The 20,740-nt window shown below is 39.5% G+C and overlaps 1 pseudogene; it reads left to right on the top strand.

Annotated features, from left to right (window-relative positions):
- Positions 1–15,732: 15,732 nt before the first annotated feature.
- LOC147457567 (uncharacterized) lies at positions 15,733–17,680 on the top strand (annotated as a pseudogene).
- The last annotated feature ends 3,060 nt before the right edge of the window (positions 17,681–20,740 follow it).

The following is a 20,740-nucleotide window of genomic DNA, read 5'->3' as shown; positions in this document are numbered from 1 at the left end:
ATTGCCAAACTACGAGAAAAGAAATGCATGTTTATCTAATATATATATAAGATGATCGAAATTGAGCATGCACTTGTGAGAAAAACATATGGCTAAGCTACAAACTCAAAAATACAAAAAGCATAAACAAATTATAAAAACTGAACTACACTACTGACCTGATAATCGTGTACAAATGTCATCCAATTGTGCGAGCCGGAGGACAATGTTTGAGTCAAGCTAAAATAAAGCAATGTGAATAGTTAAACATATCGTCTTGCAATGAAACGTCATAGACTCAAACTGCCCTAAAGCCATTTGGAGGGTACTGCCATTGCTTGGGATCAAGCGCGGATATAATAAGGTGCTTGAGAGAGCGGTGTTAAGGGACTCACTCTTGACTTGGGAAATCCATTTGAGAGATTTGCTGCTAGGGGTGCTTTGACACCTACACTCTCAAACCTCCGAGCCTAGTAGCATTAATGGAACTGAGGAGACACCATCCAACAAGAAAGTGGTGCAACAAAGGAACTGTTACCATAGCAAACCATTGTTTGTTGTAGCATTGTTCTTTCAAAAGAGATTTCAGTCCTATATTTCGAGCGTCTTCACCCAAGTGCATAGACCAATTTATGTCGTCTGATGATGATTGGCCTACTTGAGGATGGCGTTAATTGTGATCAGGTATAGAAATATGAATCTTCCAATGCTTCTGAATGAGATGCCTTGTGTCGTGATGTTCTTAGGGGGTTGCTTTCCCATCAGTGTCCGCAAAAGCATGGCTCAACATAGTAGACCTCTATGGGATTCACACCGTGGCCAGCTGTAAATCGACTACGGAGGTTTCGGTTGTTTTACATCCAATTTAAGCCAACGATGACAAGCTAGTAGAGCTGATTAGTGCCATGATTTTTTTATTCATCTGCAATGTTGATGACGATGGCATCGGCCTCAATCACAGGCAAACCAAGCATCGACACAGCGTTGGTGCATGCAGCTTCAGAGGAATTTATATCTTCAGGTGGCACTACTGTAGCTGGCATGAGCTTCATAACATGTAGGTCAAGCTTGGGGATTTAGACAGGAGTGGGACAAATGGAACTAGACGAGTCCTAAGCAAACCAAGCATAGATGTAGTCCGCATGAAATGTGTGCACGCAGGCCGGGAGGTGGTAGACACATTTAGTTAAAGCTTCTGTGTGTGCTTTTCAACCTGGTTGGAACCTGCAACAAGGAAGACAAAAGAGGGTGACGTACCGATGTGTATGAACGAAGGCTGCGCAATTGGTGTGCCTCTTTGAGAAAATCTAGGAGCTCTTGTTCATCGATATTACTCTCTGTAAAATATACAATGCGACTTCCTCTGCCACCACAGGAGCGGCCAATAATGGCGCACACCAATATATCCAAGGCAATGATCACTAGAAAAGAAACATACCATAGCCAAGGGCATGAACGTAGCTTTTAAACTCTGTGTTGGTCTTGCGATGATGGCAGTAATCCAACATTAGGCAGCTGCTCTACATGGATGAGCGTACTGTTTTATTTGAGAAAGAGGACCTTTGGCTCACCAAGTAAATAAGAGTATGTGCCCACAATTTAGGAAAAATCCATAATGGAGAACCTGATGATATTCTATTCTCTCTGTCTCTAGTCATTTTACTTTAAGACTTTTTGGAATTGCACTGTGCATGAGCCTCCATTGAAGTAAACAGCTAGCCACTACATCAGATGGGCGGGGTGCAAGAGGGGATGCAAAATAGTCATAACATGATTTAGAAGACCTGCATCCGCCTTGTCGAGAACCTTTAGCTAGTATATTAAAGCCTCAATGAGCTACTTGGTCACCATAATATCATTCAACATCAGACATCATGTAGAGACACAGAAGGTGGGCAAGGTGCAAGCCAGGAGGCAACACAGACCAATGGAGATGGGCGGAGAGGAGGTCTTCATGTAGAGACACAACAATGGGGAATGTGGGCAAGGTGCATAGGAGGAGGCCGTGTAGACAAAAGGGGAGAGAGAGAGAGAGAGAGAGAGAGAGAGAGAGAGAGAGAGAGAGAGAGAGAGAGAAGGTGGGCAGGTGTAACATTTAATGGCCTAGTAACTTGTGTGTAGCAAAAAATAGCATAAACATAGTGAACATTTCATTAGAATAGATTCCTAATGAGCATAGCAAGAGTGCTTGGATGGAGAGAGCAACAAAAAGCATAACACCTAGTTAGATAGGCATGAACAATACTTCAAAAGAGAGAGAAATTAAGCTATTGACAACAGTTGAGGACCGGATTTACATGGAGCAAGTCCCCCCTCCAAAAGGATTTGTATTATAGGTTTCTCCCATCAAGGGAGACATTTTACAATACACTACTTTGTGCTCCTTCAAGCACCATGCACACACTTATAAAACACAACATCAATTCCCTCATGTTCTCAGACCCAAGACCTCACACACCTTCAAAGATGGTGAGAGCTAGCGGGGTATGAGACTAGATTGAGAGGAAGAAGGAGTATTCTTACGAGAAAGAAGTATATCTCCTCACATAATCACTCATAATAGCTTAGCATAGCTTAGTAATTAACATGGTAGAGGAGATGAGCATGAATTGAAGCTTGGCTCTATGGCCATCCAATAGGATTTGATTGCACCTTGGGGGCAAATGGCTAGGGAGCTGACATGTGTCCCCTATTCCCTTTGTATAAAGGGAGCCTGTGTGAGTGAGTGCGTGTGTGTGTTTCTCTCTCATACCCTACCTAGAGGGCTCGCCCCCTTCTCTTTAGGAGTCTTTGAAGACTTTTCGCACACTACAAAGCATCCAATTTTCCTAAGGAATGACCATTGGACTTAACCTTTGAATTTTGGAACCTTAGAATTTTGGAAGTCTTAATGGGTTGTACCTTAGGTCTTTGAAGCCCATTGCTTGCACATTGCTCTTCTGCAGATGGTCCCCCTTTGGATCCCTATTTTCCCTCCTTTGGATCCCTACTATGACCAATCTGCTAGCCTTACCAATAATCTAGCTTTTTCTCCCCTGGTACTTTCCCATATTAAATGATTAGTTTAGCATGAGAAAATCATTTAGGAGAATTAGATATTAGTTATTATGACACCTCTCTCTCGAAATCATAGTCATTCCCCGACTATGGAGTAGAGAAGATAAAGCTTATTTATTAGTCCTTTTCCTAGCGTGTAGAGGATCCCTATCTTACCCTATGACATCATTCAAGAATGGATGACTAATCCATTGGGCGCTTGAGAGACTAAGCTTCCGGAAGCATGTCTGCGCATTAGTCCTATCAATCTTCCATAGTAGAGTGACAAGCTCTACTTGGTGTTTGGGAGACATCGTCTCCGCAAACTTGATCCTAAGCATGCATACTACTTAACATTTGTGCACAATAAAGAAAAAGAGAGTCTTATAAGACAAAAAATTTGTTCATTTTAAATATTTGTACATTTGCTTACTCTAGGGAAGCATTGTAAGCATTGACAAGGTTTAGGTTATCCTTTAATTGTATGCCTTGCATCCATCTAGCATCTTCAAAAGGATAGTTCTTAAACTTAATAAGATACCGTCGGATAATCTCCTTGTCCTTCATGTCGGAGAGTGGACTCGGGCTGCAACACCTCTTCTTGGTCCTCGATCTCCGATGGGTCTTTAGTAGTTGGTTCATGAGGTGGCCCTCCTTTGTAAGGATTTAGTAGGCTCACATGGAAAGCATTGTGTATGAGCCAATGACTGGGCAACTTGAGTTGATAGGCCATGTCATTGATTGGTCTAAGAATCTGGAAGGGACCATAATATCTTTTTGCTAACTTAGCATAGTACTTTTGATGTCCCATAGGATTCTTGCTCGTCGTGTGTCTTAATCGAGCCTTGGGAAATTTAAGCAAGACCCAATCATTTTCTTTAAAGGATTTGGCTCTTTTGTGCTTAGTAGCAGCAACCTTTTGCCTTTATTGTGAGATAGAGATAGCATCCTTAATCTTTTGGAAGGATTCTTGTAGGTCTCGGCTATACTCATCTGCAGAGCGAAGATCTTCCCATGTACCTTAAGTAGCACGGGACTTGTAGATCTTCCGTCAATTACCTCAAAAGGTGCTTTTCCCGTGGACGTATGTACAATATTATTGTATGCATACTCCACTAAGGGTAAGTACTTCTCCCATTGGGACCTTTGATCTACTTCCGTTACATAGGCTTTTAGTAGATCCAAAATTGTTACACTAGCTATTTCACTTTGGCCATCTGTTTGCGGTGATAGGCCAAAGAGAAGTTTAGCCTTGTCCCTAAATTCTCAAAGAGACCCTTCCAAAAATTACTGGTCATTCTAGGATCTCTATCCTGTTGGAATTAGGGTTGCAGAGAAACGCACACAGCTTAGAGAAGACTAAGGAAGCTCAAGGCAAACAACTGAGAGTGTATTGCTTAGTGTGCAATGGAAAGATAGATAGCCCTAGAGTGATGGGCGTAAATACAATGCACATGGGAAAAACCTCCTAAAGAGGGAAAAAATGCCCCGGCGGTCCTAGTGTGTTCACACATCTCACTACCACATGTATATGGTAACAAATCCCCCCTGGAGTGATGCGGTGAACGAGAGCTGGCACATGAGTAAAGGGAAGTGCCATGCCCTGAGGACATGAACAGTCAACAAAGGAGAGTAAGAACAAAGCTTTGCAGAAAGCTTCCAACTTCTCACGAGACAATGCCTTTGTGAAAAGATCTGCAAGGTTGTCCAGCATTGGCACATAAGCAAGCTGATCTCTTCTGCTAAGAGCCTCTCCCTGACATAGTGGTAATGCACCTCAATGTGCTTTGTGCGAGCATGAAAAACTGGGTTCCTCGCAACTGCCAATGCGCTCTAACTGTTAGTGTAGATAGTGTTGGCAGTGTCCTGTCGAACACCCAAATCAGCCATAAGGCGTCTAAGCCATACACGCTCAACCGTAGCTATGAAGACTGCCCTGTACTCAGCCTCACAACTAGAAGTGGCCACAGTAGGTTGCTTCTTGCTCAACCATGATATACATGAACTACCAAGCATGAAACAAAAACCACTTGTGGACACTCGAGTGTGAAAACAACCAGCCCAATCTGAGTCCGAAAAAGCATGTAAGTCTGGTGGCAATGATTCCCCCTTGGGATAAAACAAGCCAAGATGTAAAGCGCCACTAAGGTAGTGAAAAATCCTTTTGACAGACTGCCAATGCTTTGACCCTAGGTTATACATAAATCTGCTGACCTGTGAGACTGCAAACTGAATATCCGGCCTCGTGTTGCATACATAAATGAGGCAACCAATAGCAGTTTGGTAGAAAGTGACATCAGCAAGATCACCAACATCATGTAGACTCAACTTCAAACTTGTTTCCATGGGAGTGGCAATAGGTTTGCAATCCTCAAGTCCAAACTTACATAGCAATGTCTCTATGTAACTTTTCAGACACAAGGCAATACCACCATCACACTGCTTAAACTGTATACCCAAGTAATGATGCAACATCCCCAAATCTTTCATCTTGAAAGTAGCATTCAAATCAGCCTTAAATTCAGCAATATCTCTCTCATTTGATTCAGTGATCAGCAGATCATTGACATAAAGAACCACAATGGGAAGTACATCACCCTCATGCTTTACATACAAAGTGCTTTCTGTTGGACTCTTACGAAAGCCTTGTTTGACCAAATGAGTGTCAGCTTTCTCATACCAAGCACGAGGAGATTGCTTCAACCCATACAAAGCCTTCTTACATCTGCACACTTTGTCCTCTTGTCCTTTCTTGACAAAATTGTGAGGCTGCGTTACATAAACTTCCTCAAATATGTCACCATTCAAGAAAGCAGTAACAATGTCTGATTGATGTACATCCCAACCAAAATGAGCTGCCAATGCACATGGAAAACGCACAGTAGTCATACGACAAGTGGGAGCAAAAGTCTCTTCATAATCTATGGCTTTTTGTTGTGCATAACCCTTTGCAACAAGTCGAGCCTTATGCCGATCTATCTCATGATCCGGCTTGCGTTTCAAATTGTAAACCCACTTTGTACCAATGGCCTTTTTGCCAGTAGGCAAATCACAAAAATTCCATGTGTCATTTTCTATAAGTGCATCATATTTTGATTGCATGGCAGCCATCCAATCTTTTGAATTATGTGCTTCATTAAAAGAGAGAGGTTCCTCAACATCATGTAAGGTAGACACAACCAAAGCATAACAATCTGATGCATAAGATGCATGGCGAGAGCCTGAATGAGTACGACTAGACAAAGGTGCATCCAATTTACTGTCACGCACTGTATGCATCAGCCATTTTGGAATACCTCTAGCCTGCTCATTTTCAACCCTTTCCTCATCAAGTACATCATGTACATTTGCATCAGTAATAATAGGCTGATCTATAACATTTTTGGAGACCCCCATAGGCTGTACATTTGCCTCATTGGAATTTACATTCGAACTTCCACCACTAAAAAGAGGTAACAAAGTGTCATAAATGTCCTATGAGCTTACATTACTGCCTCTAGTACATGACAGTAAGTGTTAGCAGCAAGCTAACATCGATATCATTTTTCGGAGTTTTATTTTGTAAAACACTTATTATTTTGATAAATCGAGAATATTGCAACTCCTATTTTTTTGGATAAACTCTGTAATTAATGAGCTGGGGCTACAAGCTTCCAGATTGTATCAACCTGTCATTACCTAGCTTTGGTAGAACTCTAGATTATTAGTTTTGACCACCCAAAAACCTTGGCTAAGGTATACAAGCCAATTTTTGTAAGTTTTTTATAAGTTTTGGATAATGAAATACACAGCGTGAGCTAACGGCACTCACTCCTCTCCTTCTCGCACTTCCTACTCCCTCCCCGATTGTCACATTACAGTCGTGTTTGTTGCATTGCAACCGCAGGTAAGAGCTCTACGCATTGACATAAGCAGTTCACAGTATTTCGTAGCTTTTGGCATCGCCAACGCGCTGCCTAATTTCATCATAACTAGAAATTTACACTTTCAAATCAGAAACTAAGCATACACGGGGTATTGGGACATCATTGCTAAGCATTTAGATGCATTCTGGGTCGAAAATGGCTAGGTCAAAAATCCACTACTGTTAATAATTGCGATTTTGGAACTTGACTTAAAGTGGGGTTTGAGACCATAAGCATGTGTGCTTAGGTCTTATAAACATGTCCTAGAAGCTTTGTTACGTTTGGATGTCATCTGATGTTGTAACGGATGTGTTTTGTTTGTCGATGAGCGATTGGCTTTTGGTGATTTCAGTCACTTGAGTGTAGCTTGAGTTAGATGCGAGTTGTTAGTTGTTTTCCAAGAGATTGACAACCTCTTGTAGCCTCTATACACTAGTCGAGTCAGCTTCATCCCATGGATTGACAATTTAATCGTGGTTCTCACTAATATTGCAATAAGATAGGATGGTGAGGTTAGACATGCGTCCCACATTTGGTGCCGTTGTCGGGGATCGAGGAGACCTAAACTAGGGAAAAACACGAGCGTCTTGTGAAGTTATCCTTTAACTTCCTCTAGGTTCACCTAGAGTTCAAAACTTTCTTTTAGAAACCGCATAGCTTAAGATTGTCGTCTTTTGCTGTGTAGAGGTAGCTTAGAAGTTATCGTACTTGCTGAGTGCCTTTAGGATTGTAGGATTCTAGAAATAGATTAGGATTTTGAGAATGATTGGTAGACAAGACAAGTCTTAAGATCAATGCTCAAAAAACCATAAAAGACAAGAAAACGAGTGTTTGTGAACACTTTCCACAACCCCATTGCATGAGAATCTAGGAGCAGGGTAAGTAGGATCCAAGGTGGATTTCAGAACATTGCTCTCTCTGAAAGAATCAAGTGTGCGTTGTTATTGGAAGTTGCAAAATTTCAGGTCTACGGCTAGAAATAGCTCGGAAAGACTCGAAACCACTCAATCCGACTGGAGAGTAAGCTTAAAAGTTGTCTGAACCAGTTGATAAGCTCAAAGACACTTTGAGTTAAAAATTTCAAGAGTTGGCCAAAACTCAGACTATTTACTTTTTCTTGACATTTTAGGCTAAATTAAGTTTTTACTTGATTCATAGGCTTAAAATAGCTCATGTAAAGACTGTCTTTGAAAAAAATTGCAAAAAAGTGTTCATTTTAAGCTTGAAGTTAATAATCGCGATTATTAACTTTCTGCTCCAAATTGACCAAGGTTCATACCATTGACTCATTGCATGTGTACAAATAACTTTTGTAAAGGTCCAAGAGATTTGGATCATCAAACTGACAAAAAACTGAGTAAAAACTAAAGTTTGTACTGACTTTTTGAATCTTGAGTGTAAATTGGGAAAAAATTTACCCAAACTTATTGAAATTTGATTCATAGGCTTATATTGACGTGATAAACATGTGTACCTGCTCAGTTGACCAAAAAGATGCAAAAAGTTACCAGTTATAAATAATCGCGATTATTTACATCTGTCCCATTTTTCAACTTTTTTGACCAAGTCAGCATACCACTAGTTTTAGTATGTTGTAATAAGCCCACAAACCAATTTGGTAAGATTTGGATCTCTGGATTGAAAATTGTGACAAAATTTGCAAAGTTAGTTTGCAGACAGATATTTGATGACCATTTGACCAAAAATTGTCCAAACTTGATGAAACTTGTCTAGTGACCTTAACTTGAGGCGCTTAACAAATCTGTGTCAAAGTTGGGGCAAAAAGTTGCAAAAATATAGCTGGAGTAAATAATCACGATTATTTACATCTGCTTCAAAACTTGAGAAATTTGCACATTTGAGTATACCACAAGGTCAAGCATATCAAGTATACCTCACAAATCAATTTTAGTGAAATTTGGATCCCAAAAGTGAGACTTAAGCCAGATTCTTGAAATCAAAGTCTGCAAACACAAAACAATTGATAAACTTGGTCCACGGGCTTTAACAAGTTGTATACTTGCCAAACCAATCTAGAAAGTGCAAAAATTTGACAAAAGTAAATAATCACGATTATTTACTACTGCTACCTAGAGACATCAGTTTTGACTTTTGAACTTATACAGTGTTAGACCAACATAATATAAAGCCACTGGGCAATTTTGGGTTCAATCGGATTCACTTGGCAAGCTTTAAGCAAGTGCTAAGATCAGAACATATATTCGATTTCCATACTCAATTCGAAGGGTTTGGAATGACATTAGAAGGAAAAGCATTGACATGGTTCCAAAACATTCCACCAAGGTCAATCATGGACTTGAACACATTAGCTCAAGGATTTATAGCTGCTTGTTCCGAAACGGGGATCAAACATAATACGGTAGCTCAATCTAAAGCTTTAAACAGAAACATGGTGCGTCTATTAGGGATTGTGCAACTCGAATGAAACATTACATTGCCAAATTCCCATGGCTAGAGATACCTGCAGAAGAACGACTCGTATCTTTGTTTCTAGAGGGACTACTAAACAAAGAACTTCATACTATACTCTATAGTAAAAAGCATACAACCCTTGAAGAGTGTGTGTCAGATGCTATTGACTTAGGAGACAATTGTGATATTTTCAACAAAGAAGATGTCCCTAAGGATAACCAAAGTGAGAAAACAGCATCTACTAAACCAACACAAGTGGGAATGGTTGCTGCAACACCACTTTCAGCCATAGAAGACATGCTCAAAAGGATGAATGACATGATGAACAACATGCAAAAAGCACCTATGAGGGGACCGGGACAAGGGATACCTCAACAGGGACAACCAATTAGGCCACAAAAATGGTGTGCAATTAATGGACCAACCATGAGACCCACGAGTGCTACTTCAAACCAAAGTATGATGGGAATGTTCAGTACGTGTCTATAAGGCCACAAGGACAACCCATGTACAGGTATCAGCCTAATAGGGCCCAAGCTCAAAGACCACCAATGGGTATGAAAATACCTCAACCTGTGTTGGGACAACAACCTCCATATCCAGGACATAATGTAGTGTTTGTAAAGTACATGCACTCCGAAGGAGTCATAGATGAACAAGCATTAGTGCCTGTTACACCCTATGCGGAGCCTAGTCCATCTACAGTAATGGTAGAAGGATATTGGTATAATTCACATTCACCATCAATGGAAGAAATCGTGACTTATGCTCCACCAGAGTTCGCACCAATGTATTATGTAGCTAAGCAAGGAGTAGACCTCCCATGATAAGACCCATGATTAAGCTGAGAAGAGGAAACTATCATAACTGTGGTGCTGATGATCACTGGAAAAATGAATGTCCAGAGCCTGACAAAAACCTCAAACTAGTTGAAGCCTATTGCATACAATGTTGCAAAAAGGGAGGACACTTTTCGGAAGATTGTTCCAAAAATCCTTTGAACAAGGGTAAAACCGTAGTAAACGTAGTCCAAGTGATACCTAGTAGCTCATCCGAGAGTGAACCGATTGTTCCAATCAAGGTAATCACTAGAGCCCAGGCCAAGAAAAAGAAACACAACTCCTTTGATGATTCGAAAAATACGAAAGTTTTCTCTCAAAGAATCGAAAGAAACAGAAGCAAAAGATATGAGATGAGAAAAAAAAATAACGGGTTGAAATCGAGGAGAAAGCAAAAAAGCTATTCCAGGAAAAGTTGAAAGAAACTGGAAGTGAAATCAAGGAAACAACCGTAAAATCTGGAGGATCCATTCTGGTTGATAAAATTTTTGAGCCTATTAACGCCGCCTTGGAAGCCTACTAAGCTGGACTTAAAGCAGATCAAAACATGGAAAATAAATGGAAAAACTATCCTTCTCCAGACATGGAAGCAGCTAAGCTGGAAGCTTATCAAAATTTGGTAAGAATCACACAAGAAATGCTGGAAAAACAAAAAACCAAGCTTGAAACTATTGCAAAACCTGAAGAGCTTGTGGTAGGAGACACTAAAGAGAAACCTAATGTGGTGGCAAAACCCCACCTTGAAACGAAAGAACCAGAACTTATAGTGCCGGACAACAAAGATTCCTTAGAAGAAATTCCATTCGTAGAGGAAGACTGGCCAAGACAATTATGGGAAAAAGTTAGAGAGATCAATGATGGGAGCCTAACCCTAAAGTCAACTCCTATAGAAAAAGTCTGGTTGGATAACCTACCTTCTGACCTGAACATGGATGTACAATCCTTGTACAGGGATTGCAGATCTGAAGCTTCAGTAATGTCAAAACCATTGAATTTGAAAACATTACCTTCTTACTTGGGCGATAATGAAGATGAATCCATAGTGTGTAAGACCACTCAAGTAAAAAGAGCTGAACAGACCCTAGAAGTAGACAACATCCATTCAATCATGTCTACACCCATCCAACGCACTCTTACCTTGGGAGAACTGTTAAAACTCAGACCATATTTATGGAATGATCTACAGAAAACCCTAGAGAAGGTGGGGATAACGGGGTTAATCTCAAAAAATTTGGGAAAATTGAAAAATGAAATGGACAACAAAGAGATTCGATATGTTCCCATGAACAAAGTCGGAGAATATTACGAAGGGAAAGAAGGAAACACCACCCTCCCAGTGAAATATAATGACATTGAAACCATGGCAATACTGGATAGTGGAGCAGGCATAGCCATAGCCACTAAAGTAGTATGGGAATCCTGGGGACAACCATCCATTAGACAAACTCGAATGAAATTGCAATTGGCTGACGGACACATTGAGAGACTATTAGAGCTGCTTGAAAAGGTGATAGTCAATTCCTGTGGAATTGAATATCAACACACTTTTGCCATAGTAGACTTTGAGAAAAAACTCAACTAGGAAATCATATTGGGAAGACCTTTCATGCGATAGGTACAACTTATCCAAGATTGGGGAAACAATTATCTGTACTTGAAGCAAGTGGGATCTATAACAAGAGTAAATCTAAAAGATCACACTTATAGAGATGTCTTGAAAACACCCATACAAGAGTTTGATTTAGTCTCTTCGGCTGAAAATAAGCTTCCATCCTAGTTAAAACAAGGACACTCCTAAGTTTGGATGTGTGGAGCTTCAGAAAATGGAAGCTTAAGATGAGAAGAATGTATCTTAGAAATGGAATGCACCGATGAAGCCTATGTACTTGAACCCTTTCCAGAGCATTTGTTTGAGCCATTTGAGTGGACTCAAATTTTAGCAACAATGGATGTATATGTGAATACGTCTATGCCTACTCAATTTTGCAATGAGGATAGCTATGACGTAATTCCCATCCGAATGATTTCAATCCTCAACATTAAAACGAAGATGAGGAACCCATGGACTTAATAAAAGCTCAACACGTCTTTTCAAACCTCTACTACAATGCAACTGATGAGTTAGATGAACACTCAACTACCTCAGAAGGTTCGGGGTCAGAAAAAGAACATATGAGAGCTAAGCTACTCTTAAAAGGAGGGGAGGAAAAGTTTTTTGACTTTCCAAACCAGAAATCAAGAAGACAAAAATGGTATAGATGAAAAAGAGACACCAGAATTGTGAAAACACGACTTATGACATCAGTCTCCGATAGAACACAATTCCTTATGCAGATAGATACAAATGATTGTGTTAAGGACAAAATCACTGGCAGATATCCTTCAAACAAAAATTCAGAAATATCTCAAACATCGAGAAAAACGAGGAAGGGTACTCAAGCAAACCTATGACCCGAGTTGAGCGGAAAAAGAAATATCAAGAGTTGAAAAAAGCTCTAAAGGAGATATATACGACCGAAATGGAAACCACGGAAGAGGATGGTAAGGATGTAATGAGCGTTCCATCCCATTACAAAAAGTATACTCTCCAAGATCAAAAAATCATAGTCGAACAACCTGTTAGGGAACTACGGAAACATGGTGAGTCTAATGAAGGGCTTGAAAACGTTGAAAAGATAGACTTGGCTGAACCAGGAGAAGAGCCTAGAATTGCTTACATTGCAAATGACCTAATAGAAGAAGAAGAAGAGCTCTTGCTAAGTTTGTTAAAGAAAAACCGAGATATCTTTGCTTGGTCTTACAAGGATCTCAAGGGTGTTGATCTAGAAATCTGTCAACATACCATACCCATGAGAGATGATGAGAAACCAAGCAGACAAAGGCCATACACGTATAATGAAACATTTTCCATGAATATAAAAGAAGAGATTGAAAAACTAAAGGAAGCCGAATTCATTTACAAAATTGAACACACAGATTGGGTGTCTCCAATTGTGGTAGTACCCAAGAAGAATGGAAAATTACGAGTGTGTGTTAATCGCAAAAAAGTGAATGCAGTTACCATTAGAGACAACTTTCCTCTTCCAATCACTGAGCATGTTTTAGAACGAGTGGCAGGAAAAGAGTCTTACAACTTTTTAGATGGCTTTTCGGGATACAATCAACTTTTGGTTGACCCCAAAGATCAACATAAAACTGCTTTTGCAACAGAATGGGGTATATTTGCCTATCGGGTTATGCCATTTGAGTTAACTAATGCTCCAGCCACATTTCAAAGGTTGATGAGCCATGCCTTCAAAGAATATCTTAGGAAATTCTTAGAAGTATATACGGATGATCTATGTGTACATTCATCAATCTGGGCTGATCATTTTGAACACCTCAAAAAGATATTCAAAAAATGTAGACTTTTAAGGATTTGCTTAAATCCTGAAAAGTGCACATTCATGGGTAGACAAGGAAAAATTCTTGGACATATAGTGTCTAAGAATGGCATAGCTAACTGATATTGAGAAGATTCATGTCATTGTTGATTTGCCTAGACCAATAATAGTCAAGGGGGTACAAGACTTCATGGAGCATTGTGGATATTACCGATGGTTCATCTACATGTACGCTATTATTGCAAAACCCATGTATAGCTTGATTACACACTTTGAGTGGACCGAGGCATGTGAAGAATCCTTCATGAATCTTAAGCAAGCTCTCACCTCAGCACCAATATTGAAAGAATCATATTGGAATAAGATATTCCACATACATGTAGATGCTTCCAATTTTGCTATCGGTTGTATACTAGCTCAACCAGGAGACGGGAAAATTGACTTTCCTATTTCTTATGCTAGCTGACAGTTGAACATAGCGAAAAAGAATTACACCACCACCGAAAGGGAAGGATTAGGAATGATCTATGCCGTTAAAAAGTATAGACATTACCTAGCCAACAAGTTTGTGTTCTTTGTGAACCACCAAGATTTGTTGTATTTGGTCAACAAGCCATGCAGCACATGAAGAATATTACGATGGTTCATCATTCTTCTGGAATTTGATTTCACTACGGTTGTAAAAAAGGGCACTACACATCAACGAGAAGATCATTTGTCAAGGATTATTTTAGGAGAATCACCTAAAGGGGTAGGCGATGATCTACTAGATGCCTATTTGTTCTCCATGGAAATGATACCTAGATGGTCGGAAAACATTGTGTCATTGATGACAATAGCTCAAGTGGATTCACAAATACCACTTCCTATTACGATCAGATTAATCGAGCAATCTGCTATGTATCAATTACTATCTGGTAGTCTATACAAAACAAATTGAGACAAAATATTGCTCTTATGCATTAATCCTGAAGAAAAACAACAATACCTAAGTCAAGCACATGCTACCATAGTATGACTTCACTTTGCGGAAGACCAAACTATGCAACGAATCTTGAGACTTGGAGTATTTTGGCCGACTATGAGAAGCGATGTTCAATATTTTGTAAATGATTGCCCTCAATGTCAAAAAAAAAAACCCATACCTCATGTAACATTGTTTCAAATATCACATGTTCCTAAGTGGAGTAACTATCTAGTTTCTTACTTATCAAGTCAAACATTTCCTGAGGATATGAGTAAACTCCATCAAAGAGCACTTGAAACTGAAGCAAGAGACTATACTCTTATTGGGAACCAATTGTATCGAAGAGGTAAAGATCAATATTTATGTCTTTGTGCAAATGAAAACGAGTATATTCCGATTATAGAACAAGCACATGCTGGATTAGATGGATGTCACTTTTCTAGTGAGACCACCGCAAGAGCAATCTTGATGGCAGGCATATGGTGGCCAACACTTTTTGAGGATGCCAAAGAATATGTTCGAAGGTGTGATGCTTGTCAACGAGTAAAAATGCCAACACATGTATATAGCATGCCCTTAAGACCAATGATGGGGACTAGAGCTTTCGCAAATGGGGTATAGATTTTGTTGGGCCAATACAACCACCTGCTTATAGAACCCAAGCTCAATATATCATTGTAGCTACTAGAAATTAGAGACCTCAGTTATTTTAGGGTCGATTGGTTGTGTTTGAGCAGTAGCTCCTACCTCCAAGAGACATAGATAGTGAAATGTGAGATGACTCCATCGCTCATCTAGGTTGTCTTGAGCAAACGCTCTTTACCACCTAGTAGTCAAGAATGATATATCCATTGGTGATCTTCCCTAAAATATTATCTTAACACTATTCATTCATCATTTTAATTTATCAAATCGTATCTATAACCTTTTATCTTTCTCATTGTACTTTTATGGTGAAAAATTATAATCATAGTGTATGTATTGATTGTAGAATATATTTTGTTGAAGTCAGAAAGCGTGCGAGGAAAAGAGTGGTCGTATGTGGAGGAAAAAGAGAGAGGCAAAACAATTTCGTTTTTGGAATGCAAACATTGTGGGCATAAGTGGCACAGCAACGCAACTCGCATCAAAGAACATTTATTCGGCACTAGTCCCAATGTGAAAGAATGTGGAGCAGCACCTAACGACATATGGGTCCATTTTGCAAGGTATGTAAAGAAATACAAATAGGCATGACTTCTTCCTAAGGACTTCTTAGGACTTCTTCCTAAGAGACAGAAGGGCATGACAGGTACGTCATTTGTCAACATAGAAGAAGTGAGTGTGGATCAAGAAGACATGCAAGCTAACCAAGGACCTTCAATGGGAACAACCCGAACACCTCAAAGTACTTACACTTTTCCAAATGGTGCCATGGGAGGGATAAATGCTAGTAGTCTCGGGACATCCAACAGAGCCGGTATGCCTGGGACTCTATAGGCAGCATTCACTCAACAAGACATGCTCGAATTGCATCTAAAGTGGACACAAGCCTTCGTGGCTTGTGGAATCTCATTTAATGTTCATAAGAAATCCTATTTTCAAAGATGCCCTAATGTCAACTGCAAAAAAAGGATTCATCTATCCTGATTATAATAAAATGCGAACGGAGTATGTTGACAAAGTGAAGAGCAGTACAGAAGTGATTCTCAGGTGAACAATGCTTGACTTTGTTCCAACGTTTGGCTGTACCATAGCCCTCGACAGATGGACCAGCTGTCAAAAAAAACCATTGATTAATGTCATGGTAATTTGTCCCAAAGGTGCAATGTTTTTGGAGGCCATTGATACCTCATTGAAAGAGAAGACATCTTTGTACTTGACAAAGGTATATGAGTGAGCTATTGCTCGATTGGGTGGACCGAAGAATGTGACAACTATTGTTACAGATAATGCTTCAAACTACAAAGGAGCAGGTTTAGCCATTATGGAAAAGTACTTAAAAATTACATGGATTGGATGTGGAGCTCACACCCTGAATTTACTTCTAAAGGATATGGGCAGAATATCATTCATAAAATAGGTTCTTATTGACACCAATCACATAGTCAAGTTTATACGGGAACATCAGTTTACATATGCTTTATTTCGCTCCAAGTCTCCAAAAAATCACTTCAAATCTTCTGTGCCACACGGTTCGCTACATCATTTTATAATTTGAATAAGCTCATTGAAGTGCGAACTGCTCTTATAAAAACTATTGCAGATCGCCGTTGGGAGGCTTGGCTCAGCAAGTATCCAAGCCATCGCGAAGCAGCTCAAAAATGTGTGTCCTTGGTGCAATCTCCTCTCTTTTGGCGGAACATTGACAAACTTGTTGGGGTTAGTAATCCCTATGTGGAACTACTAAGGGTTGTCAACACAGATAAGTTTGTCATTGGTAAGGTTTATTGGATCATGTATGAGGCGTTGTGTCAAACCAAAGAATACAACCACTACAGTGCAAGAGAGAGATCACAAATCGTGCATCTTGTGGAAAAACGATGGGCTCAAATGCACACACCATTGCATGGTGCTACATTTGTCTTGGATCCAAAGTTCCAGATGAACGGACAAGCCTCCAACAAAGAGGTGATGAGAGACTTTAGAAATATCTGCTCGCAGTTGTTGCCAGGCGACAATGGCATGGATGCATTCCAGCAGAGGGTGGATTATGCCAATAGGGAAGGAACTTTCGAAGATCCTTGGGTTCTTAATAGCGTAAAAAAGATTTCAGGCTCAGTATGGTGAAAATAATATGGAGGAGATGTAGTTGAGTTACAACATGTGGCGATCAGGGTGCTTTTGATCACGGCATCCAGTGGTAGTTGTGTGCGCAATTGGTCTTCTTATGACTTTGTGCCAAAGCAAAGAAATCGCTTAAGTCCTGCTCGTGCCGTAGACCTTGTGTACGTCTTTTGTAACATGCGTCCCCTTCATGCACCCACAAAGATAGCCACACGTGCGATCGAAGTACACTTTGGAGTGCTTCAAACTCATGAAATTGTGGCAGAACAGAGATGTAGCGATGATGAGATGGAGTGGAAAGTGGCTACAAAATGTTCAGACAATGAAGAGGTTGATGACCTGGTGCCTGTGATGATAGATGGCGAAATGTAAACATCTTTTTATGATAATGTATCTCACTTTTTCTCATTGTACCTCCCTATTGAGTTATATATCTCACTTTTTTAATTTAGTAGCAATAAAATAAAGTATTGAAGAGAATTTGCATAAACATAAGTATTGAGGACATTGCTTGTTAATCAAATAAAAATACATTGCTTGACTCTTAACAAAGTCATCAATTAGCAACTCCATAACAAATTCATTGCCATAAACATAGAGAGAATACAATGCATCTTGAAAGTATGAGGTAGAGAGTGTGAGCTCTGTGACAACTAGAAAGATCCAAAATTGAAATCGATCGAAAATGTATCAAACAACAACCCGCCTTTTTTTATATAATCGTATCGAGATCGATATTAAACTGATTGATAAACTATCGATCGATACTTTATTGATCGATACTTTATCGATTGATACTTTATAGATTATTCAAAAATTCCACGTATTTTACGATAATATGCGAATAATGACGAGTGATTCGTTATAAATTGCATTATCCGGTCGAATAAATGCAACGCAGGACTGTTTGACCAAATGGACCAAGGCTAAAGCAACTCAAAAGAATGATGCCAGAACCACCAATCGAGTATTTGCTTAATGAGTTTATGGTCATCCATAACAAATCAGCTCCCTATCACCCACAAGCAAAAAAAAAGCTGAGCATACGAATAAAATTCTTAGCTCGGTGCTGACTAAAGTGGTTAGTTCAGGAAGGACAGACTGGGATATGAATCTCCATGCTGATCTATGGGCTTATCGAGTTTCATTCAAAACAGCTTTAAATGCTACACCCTTTAACCTTGTTTATGGTCTTGATGCCATACTTCCAATAGAATTTCTATTGCCAACATTAAGGGTAGCACAAAATCTTGAGTGGACTGGACATGAATTGTCAAAAAGACTTGAAGATTTGGAAAAGTTAGATGAGCAAAGGCTAACTGTTGTAGCTCACATTTATGCACAAAAGCGAAAACAAAAACAGTTTTTTGATTCCCACTTAATCACAAAAATCTTCAAGAAAGGGGACTTAGTTTAGTCTATTCCCTTAAGCAACACATTCCTAAGTTTAAGGAAAAGGGAAACGAACTGTTTATCATTGAAGATGTATCTCGAAGTGGAGCAGTAAAATTGTCCACCCTAGATGGTGAACCGATGGCTAATTGGATTAGTGGATGTCATTTAAAGAATTATAATTTTCCGCTTACCAATAAATTGCTAGAAAGAATGCATGCAACCAAGCAAAGGAAGATTAAACGGCAACAGGTTATTGATGAAGCCCAAGAGGAAGCTCGGCTTTGGGTACTCAAACGGAAAGCTGCTCTCAAGAATCAACAGATACCGATTCCTATCAACACTCTGGAAATAGATGACCGACAATGGGAATTACCTAAAGATACAGTTTCAACAGATGATGACCGGTCAGACGGAATGGAACTGCGCATCAAGTATAGCTCAACAATCATAGCACCAATGCTTTGGTCAACAGAGGAGCTAGAGTAAATGCAGTCACTTATTCCAAGTACAAGAAGGCAACAAGTCAAGCATTGATAGTAGGAATAACGACAATCAAGGGATGCAACAAGAACCCAACCCCAACATTGGGAGTAGTCAACTTGAATGTGATAGTACATGGATGTTCATATCCTCATCAGTTTGTATGCTTACTGGATGAACACATGAATGAGATGATGATTCTTGGAATTCCCTAGATGCGGACATACAAAGCAATACCAGATTGGGATACAAATCAACTAAAGCTATTACTTGAAGGTGGGAAACTCATTGTTCCAATTGCACCAAGCAAAGAGGAATGGAAAGGAAGCAATCAACAGACCAAACCATGAAGTAGTCAATCTTCTCCATCCCCTCGACAAGAAAATGCTACAAGTAGCATGCAAGGAGTCAGGAAAATTTGTGTACCAAAAGCACAGCTTAAGGATAAACCGATCCAGATCTGGATGCCTAAAACTTCACCGACAAAACAAAAGAAGGTTCCAAGGGTTAAAACACAGAGATGAGCATCTCTGAGCAAGGAACCTAACATGAAATTGGTTTGGAAGAAAAAAGAGCACTTATCTTCTCCACACACCGTAAAACCAATCAAGTTATGGCGAGTTAAGTCTCAAAAGACTCCACCACACCATACAGCACCAAGCAGACCAAGCTACCAATGGCGAGAAAATGCTCGACAACAAACAAAAGTGCTATCAACAGCTCAAGCAATCAGTGTGTTGAAGCATCCTAAGGGTACAATCCAACAGAGAGCACACAAGCTACAAGATTTGCTCTTTGGAAGACATCAGCAGCAACAAACCTTGACATCAGAAACCCTTGAGTTAATTACTCAAGACCTAGCTCTTGCACAGCATAGTGGTTTGAATTGCATTGATCTTCAAAGCATGATAGAGCCAACCACAGCTATGCATAGACACGATTGTTCAACCCATGCACACAGTCGTCCTGGAGTACGCCATCTAGGAGGGGTGGAAGGCCACTAAGTACTAAGTAATTAAGGACAATGTTTGAAGAGGGAGGAAAAAGTTCGATGTTAACGTGTGATTTTTTGCAAAATTATGTAAAATGCCCTTATAATTCATCATCAAGGAAAAATTCACTGATAAAATCTTCCCGATGAGTGTAGATAGTGATATACTATCAAAAAATCATCAAAAAGTAGTCCTTTTTGGGTATTTTTCATCATTTTTGTTGATAATGAGACTTAAAAATAGAAAAATCGAACAAAAAACAATAAAATTGTGTTTTTCAATGGATTTTCTTAATTATTGGATTTTCACTTTACTTTTTTAGAGCATTTTGCTATTTTCTTTTATTTTTCCAAATAAACAGATCAAAAATTAATAACAAATAGCAGGGAAGCTCATATGGAAAAATGGAAGACACGATGGTGATAAAAAAGACAAGGCGGACAAGCACAAAATTTTTTCAATGAAATCAGAAGATGGAAGCGAGAAGCCTAAATTAGGCGACCAAGCCTACTTTTGCAAAATTCTTGTAGAATGAGCTACAGGAATCTGATCAAGGAAATTTTGG

Source organism: Adiantum capillus-veneris, chromosome 5, assembly GCF_014529385.1.
Source record: "Adiantum capillus-veneris isolate H3 chromosome 5, ASM1452938v2, whole genome shotgun sequence".
Classification (NCBI taxonomy): domain Eukaryota; kingdom Viridiplantae; phylum Streptophyta; class Polypodiopsida; order Polypodiales; family Pteridaceae; genus Adiantum; species Adiantum capillus-veneris.
This window is presented reverse-complemented; position numbering and strand designations above follow the sequence as displayed.